General features: G+C 46.1%; 1 protein-coding gene across 4 annotated transcripts in view; it reads left to right on the top strand.

The window, feature by feature from the left end:
• The first annotated feature begins 264 nt into the window (after positions 1–264).
• The window catches only part of MAG (myelin associated glycoprotein), a 68248-nt gene continuing 54570 nt past the window's right edge, over positions 265–13942 (top strand). For 3 of the 4 annotated variants that reach the window (XM_035120363.3, XM_035120360.3, XM_088672518.1), the window contains exon 1: positions 265–515. The gene's annotated coding sequence lies outside the window, so the exon portion shown is untranslated. The remainder of the gene's footprint in view (positions 516–13942) is intronic. The other variant, XM_035120362.3, reaches the window with a different exon arrangement.

Raw genomic sequence — 13942 nt, 5'->3', positions numbered from 1 at the left:
ACCGAGGTGTGGCCCTTGGGAAAGAAAGGGGCAGGAGATCAGGGACCTGATGCAAAAGACCTGGGGCTCAGGCCCCCTGGGCCACCTGCTGAGAACACCCCTAGCTCAGTTACAGGACCCCTGCTCAATAAAGCAACCCAATCCTAGTCTTCTGTTTACTTCCGCAAGTCATTCCTTTCCTGGGTGTTTTGCTCCCCACCCTTTGGTCCTCCCTGCCCCCATCTCCATCAATACTTAAGCCCGATCTCCACGTCTGGCACATCTGTGTACATCACTTCATCCTGACATCTCGCCACTGCTGCTCCCTCTCTATGCCCAACGTCTACACAGGGGCTCATTGTTCTGGATGCTCAGCTTCCCCCCGTGGGCTGATCTGCCTTGGCTTTCGCTGGCCACTGAGGCTGGCATACCCTGATACCCTTGGCTGGGTCTGAGGACTTGTCTGGTTTCCCGGGACATATTTGCTGGAGGAAGGACAGCAGCAATTCCACGAGAAGCCCATCCTCAGATTCTGGGTGAGTGCCTCTTTTTTTTACTTTTGCGAGGGGCTTCTGTGGGAAGGCTCACAGATAAGGTCAAAGGACCTGGTTCTTTCTGTGTATTGTCAGAGCCTGGATTGATCTCCAAGCAGTGTCAGAGGGCAGTTTCGAATCAAAGGACAGCTGCTAAGATATTTTTTATACCTTTGGGGGGGGGAAGAAGATTGCGGCTGTTCAGAACAGCGCTAGCCAACCTCTGGCCTATGAGCCACATCTGTGGCATCTATCACTTGGTGGAACCCCACAATAACTCAGTCAAGATGTGGGATAAAGCCTGCCTACTGCTTCACTCTCAAAGGGGAAAGTCAGGGGGAGGCATTTTCGTGGTCTGTGTTTGTGAGATCTTAGCTCCATGGCAGAATACCTGCATTGCCCGCAAAAAGACGCAACTTAAATCGCCAGCAGCTCCAGGTACGGCTGGGAAAGGCCCCTGTTAGAAACTGATTTATTTACAATATGCCAAGGAAATCAAGACCCCATACATGGTTCTCCCTGCTCCATTTTATGCTCGCAGCAACCCTGTGAAGTCGGTTAGGCAGAATGACAGCGACTGGCCCCAGGTCAGCCAGCGAGTGGGAATTTGAATCCTGGTCCCCCAGGTCCTAGTCAAACATTCAACACCCCTGTGTTCTTAAGAGGAAGGGTGGTATATAAATTTAATAAAATAATAATAATAATAATAATAAGAAGAAGAAGAAGAAGAAGAAGAAGAAGAAGAAGAACCAGTGTCAATGAGCATAGGCTGTCCTGATTTTCATTGGACAAATGTTAGAGGGTATGGAGTTATGCAGTGCTTTTTTCTATTAAATGTTTAGGGGCACTCTCATTTTCCTACTCATATTGAAATACTGCCCCTCAATGAGGCCAAACTTAGATTCACAAAATATTTAGGGATACCCCCAGAAAAGAAGCACTGGAGTTATGTGACCCCCCCCCCCAAGCTAAGGAGATAAATAACTATACAACCTTTAGAAGATATCTAAAGTCAGCCTTGTATAGGGAAGGTTTTTTTTAATGTTTTATTATGTTTTCATTTATGTTGGAAGCCTCCCAGAGTTGCTGGGGCAACCCAGTCAGATGGGTGGGGTATTGTTGTTTTTGTTGTTGTTGAACTTATTATTATTATTCATTCATTCATTCCTTTGAGAAATGCTGGAGGGTATGTAATACTGAGCCAGATGGACCAATAGTCTAATTTAGTGTAAGACAGGTTTGTACGTTCCAGTGATCTACATGCAGAAGAATACGGGAACATAGGAATCTGAGTCAGACCACTAGTCCATCTCAACTTTGCCTACCATGACTGATAGCCACTCTCAGGGTTTCAGACAAGATGCTATCCCAGCCCTATCTGGAAATGTTGGGGATTGAACCTGCGACCTTCTGCTTGCAAGGCAGATGCTCCACCACTGAGCTACAGTTCCTCGGTCCTGAAGTGATAGAAAAAGGGACAGTTTCATTCAAGATCGAATGCTGAGAATCACAGTTTTGACAGTTCCTTTCTGGGAGGGGGTTGAAATAGAGCCCTAGCGCTAGGGTTATTTTATATATTTATTATTTTCAGAAAATATTCCTATGAGGGTGCCCCCTCCAGGCAGTCACTGTTATGCAGGAGGGATTTAAGAAGTTTAGGTTTGCATCATGAAAGTGCCTTCTCGCCCATGTTAATTTAAATTTAAAATGCCCTTTTGCTGTTAGAAAAGTGATGGGGAAATGCATTGAAAAGGGTGGGATGAATGAACAATTAATGGATACTGCCTCAGGTAACAGGATTCATTGGTGCAGCAGATCCCAATGTCAGAGCAAGAAGGGAGGTGCCATTTGGGGGGGGGGTGTCCACCTGAAGTGCCAAAATGTCTTGGGCTGGCACTGATGGGAAGACATGTTACCACTTTGCATGTGGATCAGGATGAATGCTGAGTCAATGGCTTGTGAGTCCTATAAGAGTCTTTTAAAAACGGCATTCCTCCCCTGCACTCCATGTTAAAGTCAACTTTGCACCGTTCTGCTGCATGTCTGCATCATGAGTAGGGATTTGATTCTGCCCACATTTAAAGGCAAGCTTATCTACTTCACACTCTCTGAAACAATATGTGAACCAAAACACAGGTATCCTTCTGGATTCATACTTAGCCAAATTTTGTGATACAGTTCTCCAGTTAAGTAATGCACCCCAAAAAATGCATATAGTTGGGTGTATATTCATGGAAAAAACAGGCAAAGATGCATGAGTTTAGGGGAAATTGCTCTAAAATGTGTATCTCAGGTAATATCGCATACAGCCTTGTGCGTATTAGGAGACACTCTCTAAAATGTTGTTGAATTTTCATGAGAACTGTATTTTAAAAAATGTGAAACTGAAAAAGTTGAGAACTTAACATTGGAAAGATTAGAAACCAAAGTGGACATTTTCAACCATCAATAATCAGGGGAGGGAGGGACGTGGGTGGCACTGTGGTCTAAACCACAAAGCCTAGGGCTTGCTGATCAAAAGGTTGGCGGTTCGAATCCCCGTGACGGGTTGAACTCCCGTTGTTCTGTCCCAGCTCCTGCCCACCTAGCAGTTTGAAAGCACATCAAAGTGCAAGTAGATAAATAGGTACTGCTCTGGCGGGAAGGTAAACGGCGTTTCCGTGCACTGCTCTAGTTCACCAGAAGCGGCTTAGTCATGCTGGCCACATGACCTGGAAGCTGTCTGCGGACAAACGCCGGCTCCCTCGGCCTATAGAGCGAGATGAGTGCCGCAACCCCAAAGTCGTCCGCAACTGGACCTAATGGTCAGGGGTATCTTTACCTTAATCAGGGGAGGGAGTGTGTAAATTTAATAGCGAGCTTTTCTTTCCTTTTGTACATTTAGTAGCCCTTGAGAGTGCAGAATTTGAGAATATTTAGCTTAGAGCAAGTGGCCAGGAATGGTGCAAAGGAATAGTGCATAGGTCTTCTTTGGATTCAAAAGGGTTAATTCAGCAGAACTGAAACTAAATTCTGAAAGTAGGTCAGCCATTTGAAATTGGTATATGAGCAATACATTTGGAAATGTTTTTAAATGTGGTGCTGAGAGGCGGTGGTCTGCTGTGTTCAGTGGTCGGGTTTGACACTTTTTCAGCTGGTGTTCCCAAAACCCTTAAATCGAATAGTGGCCATTGCCAGGAATGTGGCATGGGAGAAAAATGGGATAAGCATTTGAAGGTTGCGGTTTCCTTGCAAGCAAATTTGATACCCCACAATTTGCATGAGAATTCCACCCCACCCTCCCAAGTCATTTCAGCAATAACCAGGAAAGCCAGAATGCCAGAGCCAGAATCTTGTCTCTGATGGGAGCACTCTTGGTAAATTGTTTTGCAAATTGCAGAGCGGATGGGCAAGGGTGTGTGTACCAGTATGTGCATTTGAATTCTCAAAGCCTTCATCAAATTTTGAAGTTCTCTAGGTTGGTGCGGTGGCTAATCATAAAACCTTTAGCCTATTCAGAAACACATATTGTTCTGCACAATCCCAGTCTCTGAGTGGCGAGACACTCCGGTGGTGGTTTCAAGCACTTCTCTGAGGTCTGGAACGAAGGTGAATGGAGACTGCGGCATCTTTAGGTTATATTTACCAATATATACAACCTGAGCATAGGATGGAGGGCATCACAGCACTAATCCTCCAGCAAAGGAATTGGTTCAGCAGCCTCTTCTACTGGATTCTAAGCGTTTTCTGTGCACCATACGGTACATTTTGCAACGTATGTTAAAATTGTCCCAGGTTGAATCTCTTGCATTTCCAAGAGCAGAGGATCTCAGGCAGTGTCAAGGGGACACAGTGAGTAGATGGACCAAGGGGTCTGAGTACAAGGCAGCTATTTCATATGTTTATACTGGATGTTAGCTGCAGGTCGCCCTCTCACCATTATCTTGCATTTCCTCTGGACGTGCAGGCAATACTGTTCAGCAAGGTACATACGCAAGTGGATGGCTGACAAAAAAAGGCACACTGGAAAAGATGCTGCTGTCTTCTGAAGATCTGTTGGGTTGAGTTCGGTGGAGCGTTTTGCTTCAGCACTGCAGCCTAAGGACAGAACTTTTTGCTGCGTTGTGTTGTTGTTTTCAGCGGTTGCCCGAAGCGAGTAGAAAATTCAGCATGTGGCTTCTTTCCTGTCACAGCACCCCCATGACAGGAAAAGCATCACCTGCTGGATTACTGTTGCTGCTAAAACAACTGTGGCTGCTCTTTTGGCTCTTCACTTGGGACTCCCATCAAGCTCCGCCAACCCCAGCCAGCTTAGCCAGTGGGCCAGGGATGAGGGAAGTTCTTCTCTGCTCCAGAGGGTAGGACCCGAATCGATGGATTCAAATGCTAAGAAATGAGACTCCGGCTAAACATTAAGAAGCACTTTCTGACTGCAAGAACTGTTTGGTGGTGCAACAGACCCACCTCAGAAGGTGGTGGATTCTCCTTCGTTGGAGGTTTTTAAACGGAGGTTGGATGGCCATCTGTCTGGGATTCTTTAGCACTGATTCCTATGTTGGATTATAGATGACCCTTGGGGTCCTTTACAACTCTACAAATCTATGATTCTATGAGTTGCAGCTCAAGACCCATTTCAGGAGAGGCAGGGTGTGTGTGTGGAGTTATGAACCCTTCATGCTTCACACTGGAACGGAGGGAATTTATATAACGAGTCCCAAACTGAACAAGCTTTTCTTTTTCTTCTTTTTCTTGGCATGGTGCACGTTTGATTTTATCCACCCGAGGGCAGCAGGGACACATGAACAAACACAAAGGCCCGCTCAACAAAGGCAGCTTTGAATAAGCGGCAGCCCCTACATGGTGTTCAGATCCAAGCGTGAAGAAGAGAGCTTTTAATAGCAGACGAAGTGCGGGATTGCTCTTCCGCAGCTATAGCTCTCCCAACTCCTTGTCAGCACCCTGGCAAGATGTATTTTTATGTTCTCTCACATTGGCCGCGCTTTGTGTTTAAACTGTTCTCGCTTGCAACACTTGAAAGTGCAATACAAAGGCATAATAATAACAATACAAAGCCCCCAGTCTTGAGCTTTGAAAGGTTCCTAAGATAGGGTATCATTCTCAACGATGAGGAGGCAACGTGAGTTCATTTATGCTGCCTCCTTGCTGGCCTGTTCTAAATTTGCAGAAAACAAACCTAAACAACAGCTTTCGTTATCCTCGTTTATTATATTTTTATCTCTCCCTTCCTCCAAGGAGCTCCAGGAAGTATTTCTTATTTATTTCAACCAGGGAAATTACACACCACTTATTTGTGCTTGTCTCTAAGCAGGGTACAAGGAATGCAATCCAATGAAAATTAAAAACTGATTAAAACTGTGAAGTCAAAATTCAGTTTAAATGCTTTCTGGGATTTTTTTATTTTAAGTATTCAAGTTCAACAGAGAAAGTGGGGATTCTCTCTCACCTCAGATGGAAGAGGCTTCCATAAATTTGTGTCCCCAGTATTCAACGTATAGCTCCTGATGAATATGAGCATAGAATCATAGAACCATTGAGTTGAAAGAGACCCCAAGAGTGTATCCCATCGGATGCAGTGGATCTGAGCCATGGGGGACCACTAAGAGTGACTCCCCAAAAGACCTCAGGGATCAGGCAGGGATATAAGGGATCAGGTGGTCTCTGTGGTATCCTGGACCCAAGTTGTTAAGGGTCTTGCAAGGGTCTTGCAAGGACTTTGAACCTGGCCTGGTAGTATATGTGGTTCACTCACCACACCCTTTTATCTTCAGAACAACACTATGAGGTAGGTTGGACTGACAAAGAGTAATTGTCCCAAAGTTGGCCTCTGGCTGAATAGGGATATGAACCCAAATCTCCCCAGTCATATTCCCTAGACGATGGCTATACCGCACTGGCTCTTTATGTTTTGCTGCTAGATCACACCACTGTGAGTTTGGAAATTCTGATAAATTGTGGTATTTGATCACTAGATCTACGAGCCTTGTTAAAAGCATGAGATTTGCTCGCCCTGCCCCCGCCACGCTAACCAATATTGGCCTTCAGAAAACTGGGTTAAAAAAAAAACTACCCTTGAATTTCGTTACTAATATGTATCCCGAGTGGCAATTCTGACAGCCAATCTTTCATCATTAGTTACGTTGCCTGGAAACATTGAGCATTCGGAGGCTTTCAAAATTATTTAGGAACTTCAAAATGTTCTTTTGAATTCTCCCAAAAGGCTGAGCGGTAACAATATGAAAACACGACGAGCCTCGTCGCCATATGCTGATTCTTCAAGACTTAGCAAAGCTGAGAGCCATTTCGATACAAGCACATCCACCTTCTGTTTACAGGAATGCATCTGTAAGATATTGCAATAATCTTTAACGTTTGTGCTGTTTTCTAACCTTTAGTAGAGAGAAGCCCTAGTGACAGCTTTTTCTCTGCCAAGATCTAGCGGTCCATTACCGTATTTTGGCAGCAACTGAAAGGCTTCCAAGATTCTAAGATCAGGGTGGCCATGTGCCCTGTTTTACAGAGGACAGCCCTCTGTTTGAAGGACTGGTTGGTCCAAGTCTGGTTTAACGAAAAAGGATTGACAGAAGGGAGAGTAGGAGGACCATTAAAGGAGCTGTCCTAACAACTCTCAGCACCGTTGTTGTTGTTTTAAGAGAATTTCAGTTATACAAAATAAAGCGAAGAAAGGAAAGGAAAAAAGGAGGAAAAATGCAAATGAGAAATAAAAATACAATAAGAAAAAAGGATATAATGTAATACACTAAATATAATCAGTTACACTTCCATACATTGTTATATAGATACACAGTGGTACCTCGGTTTATGGACTTAATCCGTTCCGGAAGTCCATTCTTAAACCAAAACTGTTCTTAAACCAAAGCTCGCTTTCCCTAATGAGGTCTCCCACCACCGGTGCCCTTCCACCATTTGGATTCCGTTCTTAGACCAATGTAAATTTCTCAAACCGGGACACTATTTCCAGTTTTGCGGAGTTTGTAAACCGAATAGTTCTTAAACCGGACTGTTCTTAAACCAAGGTACCACTGTATACGTGATGTTATTGTCCTAATACATATGATTAATAACCCACTATATTTTATATAAACTCGTTCCAAACATCAATATATTTATCCAAACAAAACCTACATCAATAGGCAGCCCATTCATACCTTGTGAATGTTGTCATGTTGTCGATCCATTGGTTAAAGGGAATCTTATCTTTATTCTTCCAGTTCATCGATGCCAATCTTTTAGCCATAGTCAAGGCGCATAGAATCCATGTTTATTGCTCGACACTCTATAACAAACTACAGCTTCCATAATTCTCTGTGGCTGTTCAAAGTGGTATCGTGATGCTTCAAATGGATGGCGTGGGCTCCCACAGGCTTGCTCGGGGGTGGCAGTGGCAAGCAGGTAGCATCAGCTGTCTCATTTAACGCCGTGTAGCTGGAAAGGGCTGTTTAAATTTCCCACAATGCCTTGGAGTGATGCAACATCGATGGCATTGTGGGAAATAAAAATGGCAGCGCCCAAACACTTTATTAAAATGAGGCCCAAAGCAGGAAGGAAGCATGGGCGCTGCCAGGTTCCGGGGGGGGGAGTGTCCTGTGGCTGCCCAAGGATGCATGCCTTGAGCAGGCACAGGGGTCTATACCAGGCATAGGCAAACTCGGCCCTCCAGATGTTTTGGGACTACAACTCCCATCATCCCTAGCTAACAGGACCAATGGTCAGGGATGATGGGAGTTGTAGTTCCAAAGCATCTGGATGGCTGAGTTCACCAATGCCTGATCTATACCATAGATGGAGAAGGTGTGGACCAGCAAAAGTGGCTGAATTAAAAACCCCATAATCTCTGAGTGACATCCTGATGGGGGTCAGAGGGCACCCATATCAGGAGGGCTTCAGGTTGTCCAATCATAATTCACACACAGAGAGACAGAGACAGAGACAGACACATATCATTTTGCCCTGTTTAGATGACCCCCCCCTTCGTGCTCTTGATTCCCCGCACCCCACTTAATTCCTAAGGTGACCAGATGCAAAGAAGGACCAGGCCCTTATGTACATTTCAAGCTGAATTTCAGTGATGTGGTTCCTCTTTTTTTGACATTGCACCAGTTTCCAACCTATCGAGTACTGTATCTAAATTTCTTCAAATATCCAAAATAAAAAAAGTGCCCAGTAGCACCTTAGAGACCAACTAAGTTTGTTCTATGTATAAGCTTTCGTGTGCATGCATACTTCTTCAGACACGAAAGCTTATACCCGGTGCTGCTGGACAATTTTTTATTTATTTCGACTGCGTCAGACTAACACAGCTATTACCTGAATCTTCAAATATCCATTTGCTGCTTGGAAAGCAAAGCCTGACAAGACTAGGCCTAGGACCATAATCAGTTTAATTTATTTATTTTGTAATCACCTGTAAAGAATTCTCTGATTTATGAGGCAAGAATTTTAAAAATAGGACGTTAAGAGTTTTAATATACAGACATAAAAACTGCAGTTTGCAGGTGGCAACCACCAACTTAGAAGTCATCAACCCCTCCCCCAGATCACTATTTCATAGGTCCTTCTTTGAGGAAGGGTGGTAGCCCAGTGGTAGAGAATTTGTTTGCATGCGGAAGGACCCTGGTTTGATTTCTGGCATCTCCTGTGCTCCTGGGGTGTGTGTGCGGGGGGGAGGCCTCTCGATGCAGGCATTTTTATTCCAAAACAACTTGTTTTCATCAAATGCTGGCGCATGCATGCCAGCTAAATCGATTCACTAATCAATTAAAACGAATGTCATTCATTGACTAAGTTTTCTTTAATCGGGCAACAGGTTAGAAATGCTGAGTGTGGAGTTTCAGCCATCAAATTTTTTCCAGGCTGTAAGATTTGTACGACATTAAAAAATAAAATCAGATTGCAAAAGGGTGCCACGACCCTAGAAGCCCATCACATCTGATCTGCAGCACGGCTGCACAATGTGATGTAAGCGAACAGAGTCTGGGCTCTGCAAGGAACGAGCTTGGACAAACAGCTTTGTTCTGTGACCTTTCCTTGAGTGGCGCTGCCAGGCTGTGCCATTCCAGAGCGGCTGCTTTGCGGCGCTGCGTTGAGCATGATCTGCTTTTAACACAATCCATTGTCAAGAGGAAAGAGGGCAGAGCAGGGAAGGGTGCTGCTCTACGAGTGGGAAAGAAACCTTTGTGAAACTAGCAAGCCCAGAGGGAATGAGCACCTAGAAAGTCCTTGACTGCACAGACTGTTACTCCAGTCCCCCTGGCATGTTTCAAACCACAGCCACATAGGAGAGAGATGAGGAGCAGCCCTAGACTGAGGTCCCATCTGCATCACACACTTAAAGCAGTATCATACCACGGTAAACACTCATGGCTTTGCCCTGGGAACTGTGTTTTTTTTGAGGGTGGTGAGAGTTGTTAGGAGACCCCTGTTCCCCTCCCTCAACTACAGTTCTCAGAGTGGTTTAACAATCAACCCCTCTTTACAGGGAACTCTGGGAATTATAGTTCAGTGAGGGGCGTAAGGGTCTTAGCACTCTTAACAAACTACAGTTCCCAGGATTCTGTGGTGGTGGTGGGGGACTATGACTGCTTAAAGGGATGTTGTTATTTACCAGCAGATCCCAGGGCAGGTTGCAGAAATTGAACTTTCAGAATTGCAAACAGTGAGCGCTGCATTAACATGAATTGGGTGGGGTCTCAAAACCCACATCTCGGGGGTCAAAAGTACGGTGTCTTCAGCATTTGCCGAAAGCTGTTTAGTGAAGAAGCCAGGCGGACCACTTGGGGGAGGGAATGCCACAGTTTAAGGGCTGCCGCAGAGAATGCCCTATTCCCGGCTGCCGCCGCCTCAGCTTCTGAGGGAGGTGGAACTACCTCTGCCAATCTCCACACCTGAAAAGGTCTGTATGAAAGGTTTTGTGGAAATTTTGGGGGCAAGCCGTTTGGGGCTTCAAACACTAACATGGCAACTTGAATTGGGCTCGGAGAGAAACCGACAACCAGTTTCCATTCCGCAGCTACTGCAGACGTCGACATCCTTTCCCGTCGTGTTCAGTGCCTCCTGAGAGCTGCTCCAGCTTTCCCCCTCCGAAGGAGTCAGTCTGGGACATGCGCCTCCAGAGAGCTAGCAGGCCTGGGCCTCTTGCCAGGGGTAGGCGGGCACAGCTGGTGCCTGTAGGAGGGAAGTGAACACCAACAGCGGAGGCAGGAAAGGGAGAATCAGCTACAACCGAGGCCTCCGTGTGTGAGCGCTCTTCGCACACAAACACACAGTTGCGGACACCCACACCTCGAAGAGGCACTCTTTCTTGCTTGTACAGAAGCTTCTGTGTGCATTCAGTTTGGAGCCTGAGCTTTAGGACTGCTTCCCGGGCCGACGGATCATGTCAGTTTCGCCTGCTCTCTGTAGCCAGTCTGCTCATTTGCGGTCGATGGCGGACTAGAACTTAAGACCGGGATATCAAACCAGGACTGCAGATCCCATCAGCCCAGCCAGTATTTCACACCCCCTCCAACATTTCTGTGGTGAAAAGAGGGGTGTCCTGTTCCACCCCTCCAACTTTTATCTGATGTAAATGGGATGTCCTAATCCAGCCCCTCCATTTCGCCAGTGAAGAGAGTGACGTCTCATCCCCTCCAGCGGAAATAGGGACAACCAAAGGGAAAGCAGGACAGTCCGGGATCAAACCGGGATGGCTTCTGCAAGTCCAGGATTGTCCCTGGAAAATCAGGACACTCGGAGGGTCTGATTTCATCCATGGGTAAAGGAAGATGGGAATTCGGGGAGGGGGGCTTCCCTCGTGCTCGGTCCGGAACTGCAGTTAGTGTAGGATGCTGCAGCACAATTGCTGACAGGAGTGAGAACCTGTCAGAATATACAGTAACACCTTTTGCCCAGAGAACTGCACTGGTTGCCAATTTGCTCCTGGGCCAAGTTGAAGGTATTACTATTGGTAAATAAAGCCCTTAACAACTTGGGACCTGTTTACCTGTGAGATTGCCTTACCCCTTAAAAGTCCACTCAACCGCAGAGCTGGCGCTGTTCTGCATAGTACAGTACTCATTCCACATTTGTAAGAAATGGATCTTCTATTGACGTCACTGTATTCTGTGTGGTCTGCTAAAAACATTTCTCTTCGGGCAAATCTATCAGTACTGTAGTGTCGAATGTTGACAGGTGTTTCAATCTGGTTTTTAGCATATTGCTAATGTCAAATATTTCTTCGAATCTTCTGAATAATTGTTTTTAACCGGTTTCTTCTTTTTGTAAACCGCTTTGAGGTTTTTGTGTGTGCAATCAAATGGGATACAAAATTTATAAAATAAATTAGTCCAAAGCAGCTGGGGGGCTCAGTGTTGGCTATCAGAGGCAGTGAACTAGTTGATGAGACTCACAAACGCTGTGACACTTACCGTAGATTCTGCATGCGGGTCTCCATAGGCATCTGGCTGGTCGCTGTGAGAACAGGACGCTGGACTAGATGGGCCTTTGGCCTGATCCATTAATTTATCTTAATGCTGCTAACGTTTTCAAGTGTACACAATCCCCCCCCCCCATAGGAATAGATGACCCTTAGGGTCTCTTTCAACTCTACAGTTCTATGATTCAGTTAAAGGAATGATAGCAACTAATAGTCCATCAGTATCTAAGAGGACACCATGTTGAATATTCTGGCCCCAGCAAGGCCAATGGTTGGGGATCATGGGAGTTGTAGTCCCACATGGCCTAGACGACTTGACAAGAAAATGTCACTGTTCCTTTAGTGGCAGTGGGTGGTCTCTTGAAGGGCAATTCACATGGAGGTTCTGACATTCTGAGAACTGCTCCTGTAGGAAATTACGAATAGGACTCTTGGTGACTACAGTGGAAAACAGGAGCCGGGTCACCTCCGAAGTGTACCTATGGCTGGTAACTTTGCTGAGGTATGAACAGAGAGGAAATGCAGGATAGAGCAGATAAGATTCATCGGTCTTGTGTCTGCTTTTTGTTCAGCTAAATCACAAGGTTGGTTCCCTTGGATACAGATACAGATTCCCCCCCTCCATACAGAATTCTAAACAAAGAGACAAAAACGCAAAAAAGTTAAAACCTAGATACTGTCACAACCCAACAGGATTGTTATGAATTGTGCCATGGTTAGATGACACCACCTGTGGTACAGTTAGGTAATTCTGGATTCCAGACTTCAGCAGTCTGCCGTTGGGATACCGGTAGATCACTAGATGTCTGTGGTAGATTACTGGTAGATCACTGGCTCCCCCCAAAGAAGCTCAACAACTTTAAAAATGCTCAACATTTTAGCGCTTTCCTCCCGCATCAGAAAAGCTCAACAACTTTGACCTGAACCCCTAAAAATGGGGCTTTCTTCATCCCTAAAAAAGCTTAACAACTTTGACCTGAACCCCCCAAAAGGTGGTAGATCACTGCCAGTTTTTAACTCTGTGAGTAGATCACAGTCTCTTCAGAGTTGGCCACCCCTGTGGTAGAACATCAGAAGCTGCCTCAGGCTCAGGTTCAGTCCCAGGCATCTCCTGGTAGGAATGGAAATGTCCCCTGCCTGGAACTTTGGAGAGCCGTTGCCCATCAATGCAGACATTACTAAGCTAGATGGACCGTGGGTTTTGACTTCCCCCAAGGAATTCTGGGAACTGTAGCTTTCATAAGGGTGCTAGGATTGGTCTTTCTGGGGGGGGGGGCTGCAGTTCCCAGGATTATTAGGGAGGGGGAAATTGTGTGTGTTGAATGGTATATATATATATGGAAGGCAGCTTCTGATGGTCCTAGGCTGAATGCCCCCTCACCCTCTTCCCTGCCTCAATGTTTTGCTCATCCGAATCCATCTCCTTGCCTAGCGCTCTCCCTGCAGGAGGTAGATGGGACACTGGCAGCAGCTGACTAGGCAGCTGAGCCAACCTTTGCAGATCCTGCGTGATTAATGATCTGGCACCGTGATCCTTCCTGGTGGGTGTATTTACCGCTCGGTATCCTGCCAAGTCTTCCGAAGAGAGGAGCAGCCTCCATCTCGCTTCAGAAGCTGTCTCGAGCGGTGGCCCTCGAGATCTGTGGGGCCATGTTCACCTTGCCTCCTGGTCAGCCTTCCAGGAGTGGGAGAGTGGGGGCAGGCTAGTGCTGGGCAGCAGGGGGTCAGAACATGGATCTAAAACTTAGCTTGGTGCAGGAGGCTGGTTTCTACACACGCCCAATCCCAACCCCCTTCTGTATCTCTGAGTACAGTAGTACCTTGGTTCTCGAACTTAATCCGTTCCGGGAGTCTGTTCGACTCCCATAACTCTTTGAAAACCAAGGCGCGGCTCCTGATTGGCTGCAAGAGCTTCCTGCACTCAAGCGGAAGCCGCGTCGGACATTCGGCTTCCGGAAAACATTCACAAACCAGAACACTTACTTCCAGGTGTGCGGCG

This window comes from Zootoca vivipara, chromosome 6 (assembly GCF_965207765.1).
Source record: "Zootoca vivipara chromosome 6, rZooViv2.hap1.1, whole genome shotgun sequence".
NCBI lineage: Eukaryota > Metazoa > Chordata > Lepidosauria > Squamata > Lacertidae > Zootoca > Zootoca vivipara.
The sequence above is the reverse complement of the archived record's forward strand: the minus strand, read 5'-3'. Positions and strand labels throughout refer to the sequence as shown.